A 3,716-nucleotide genomic window follows, 5' to 3' on the forward strand; every position below is an offset into this window, starting at 1 on the left:
TTAGGGGGTGAAGGTGATGAGATGGTGAAGGGATCCAAGGTCAAGGTCCGGGGCCGATGAGGCTACTGTTGCAGCGTGAAAGGGAGAAAGGGAGAAAAAATACTAGAGGAAAGGGGATGGTAGATGAAAAACCTAGGTGGGTTAGGGGGTTCTGGGCACGGCGAGAGAGAGAAATGGGGGAGGAAAGGGAGGGGGAAGAAAGGGTACGGGGTGGGTCCCATGCAAAAAATAAAAATAAAAATGTTTTTTTTTGAAGTTTTTTAATATTTAATTTTTTTTAAGCCACGTTACTATTTAACGGAAAAATTGACATAAAACTAACGGAAGGTATGAAATTATAAATAATTCGTAGATGAGGTATGACATTGAAATTTTTTAAATATGGGGTATGAAACTGTGACTGACCCAATAGTTGAGGTAGTTTTATGTAATTTACCCTTAAAATTAATATGCACTACACACATTTGCAATAATTATAAAAATAAAAAAAAAGACAATTTATCACGATGGTCTGAAAACACAATTATCATGATGGTTTGAAAACACAATCTTGAGTTCCCCCAAATGCATGCGCTTCTATTCCATCTACAACAGAATCACATGTATCCCAACAAGATCCTATCTGGATCCTGTTTGTGAGGATTTTAAGGATTCGTGAATTGTGTATGTTCATCTAGGTCTATGATTAGCTTTTATTAATGAGTAATGCTATGAAGATTAATTTTTAATTAAATTTTATAAATTATATGATGTGGTTGTATTACTTAAGTTTTAAAGAACGTGTTTATTTCTTATAATTTAAAATTTTGGTTGAAAAAGTTGGTCTATATAACTATTCTTTATCAAAAGGTTATAGTTTCACAACAGTGGTGAAGCCATAAAGACGCAAGGAGGTGCGGCTAATATTATTGAGAAATTTTTATTATATAAAAAAGTGATCTTCCTAAAATTACTCTTTTTATTTATTAAAAAAAAATTAAAATCGTCTATGGTGAAGAAAGACTTCCATGAAATCATCTTTGTATATTTATTGAGAAATTTTTATTGGCATCGAGAATACAATATCATGCGATGTCTTATTTACATGTTATATAATAAGAGTCGACAATAACGTTAATTCCACTTTTAACTTTTAAGTATATTAAGAAAAAAATCATTTATAATTGAGTGAAATGGTAATGTTAGGTGTTATGTGATCGTGTTTTAGAGACTCGGCAATGACCCACTTTATCTTTTTCCCTCCGTTGATGCCTATAGCAACAAGGACCCAAGTAGGGAACCATTATTGGTCTCTCTCTCAAGTATTATCACGTCTTCTGTTGGACCTATCATTGAGGATTCCAAATTTTTTAGTTGTCCAACAATCACTGGAGGCCAAACTAGCCAGGTATGTAGATTGGCTTGAGAATCCTCCGGATCTCATTGCTGATCTTTTGGTTGAGGACAGCTTGTGTTGATTCCGGAACTATTTTTGTACTGCTACTGCTTCTATCAATGAAACTATATATCGTTATTTTCGGAAAAAAAAAAATAAATATCACGTCGGAAGTGATCACGTGAGCTAGTGTCCCAGTCCCACTATTGTTCTCTTATTTCTCTCTCTCTCTCTCTCTCTCTCTCTCTCTCTCTCTCTCTCTCTCTCTCTCTCCCTCCCTCTTTAAATCTTGAAAATATCATTGCAACATGTTCGAATTGCGAACCGTTTTCTGTTATGAATCTTAGTAAATAACAGAGAGCCGCGTTGAGTACGATCGTTCCAAGTTCATGAGTTGACAATTTGAGAGACTCGATTGAGACATTGAGAGGCAAAGGTCTAATCGCTTGTGTGTTGAAAATCCTAATTATATATACATATATTTACGTTTATATATGTGTTTGGACCCAATTTTACATTATCAGCCCAAGCAATCGAGGCCGTAGAATGAGTAGAATTTTGAGCCCGTTGGATTTGATATTTAAGATTAATGTTATCTTGGTTGAATTACCATGATGATATTGAAGAATTATCTGTTGCATGGCGGGTTAGCGAGGAGTCCAAGAGCTGCAATGAGTGTTAATATACATTTTTATGTGTATTATTTAAACGAGTCTTGATTGCTCTCCAGATTACATAGGATAAAGATGGGAAGTCCAACTTGGTACGTGATTGCAATTGGGATGATAACCACGACATCAGAGGGATGCTAAGTTAATCAGACTCTTTTTTTGTGGGAATTAATTAAAAGATTTGGAATCCATCTAATTGTGAAGTAATCAGCTGCGTGTGGTCTCTTGTTTGGATAAGGATCAAGATGTGGTCAGTAAGATAAAAGACTTGGTAGAAAGATCAAGATGCCTTGGTTGAGATGCATGGCTAGAAGATAAAATTGCATGCTAATTATTTGCATGCCTTGGTTCCAGCACGTGGAGGCTATCAAATACTTGGATTATGATTGATTTGCACAAAATAAGGAGCTAAGGATGGATTCCGCGTGGATATGGTCGCTTTCAAATACAATATTCTCAGGAATATTATAGTGAATGTGGATTTACGGCAATAGTTTGTTATGTGGTCATCGAACTTTTGCGTTCCTATAAATAGAGAGGCAGTGGCAACGAAAAAAGGATCTCCAACTCAACACACAAACTGCCCTGCGACTGGCAAACACCTTCAGTTTGGATAAACAGTATTGTTGCCGTAGAAGCAGCCTTGTTTGGGATAAAATCTGAACTTTGGGCCAGAGAGAAAGTCGGCCCAAACCCAAGGCCCAGAGGAAAACTTAGGAGGCAGGAAAGAGGCTTTCGGCTGGGCACAAGTTACAAAGGCCACTTGTTTACCTGCTCAAAGACCACAGGGGGTAGGCTATTCAGTCACTACACAGCCCAATAAAGTACTTTATTGGTGGCATTCATGTAAAAAAGCTAGTGAGTCATCACCAAACCGCATTCGGGCACCACTATTGCTACAGGAACCCAAGCTGAAGTCGTCTATAAAAGGAGGAAGAGAAGACAGAATTAAAGACACTCAAACAAACAAACAAAAGCCAAAACTCTGCTCAAGCCAGATTTGCCTTCAACGAAGCTGTAGTCAGCACAAGCCTTCATCCCATTCGGGATAAACCTTCCCAAACCCCTGTAATAGCTCTGCTACCTTGTTCATGGTGGTATCGATTCATTTTGTATCCTCTTCTCCCCCGTCAACCCCTCTAAAAGCTTTCAGACCTCTGACAGAGCCACAAAGATAGATTTTGTAAGAAGTTCAGCCTTGGCCGATAAGGTTCAAACTTACCCGACTATCTTTGCTCTGTCTTTGTCTTTTCTTTCTTTTAAAAGCACAATAACATGTTATATATTCCCAGTTATATACAAGTTATTTCTAGCAAAGTCATAATGAAAATGAGTCTTCAGCACTTGAATCCGATCTGAATCGCGTCAGAGTTCAAATCAGATCTAAGTCTTAAGCCCGCGGGCATGTAATTTAAAGATCAGTTTAAAAGTCCTTGGCCTCAAGGCATAAAAAAGAACTCTATGTGGACTCAACCCATCCACGACAATCCTTGATAAGCGAGAAGTCCGAAGTTACTTGGGGCGCAAGTAATCAATCTATTTCTCCGTTTTGTTGCTATTATATCTTGATTCGTAGAAAAGGCTTAAGCATGGAGTGAATTCTGATAGAAAGCCTCAAGGCCTACACCTAAGGCCCCACGAAGGCATCTATTTAGCTTCATTTCATGTTG

This window comes from Malus sylvestris, chromosome 13 (assembly GCF_916048215.2).
Source record: "Malus sylvestris chromosome 13, drMalSylv7.2, whole genome shotgun sequence".
NCBI lineage: Eukaryota > Viridiplantae > Streptophyta > Magnoliopsida > Rosales > Rosaceae > Malus > Malus sylvestris.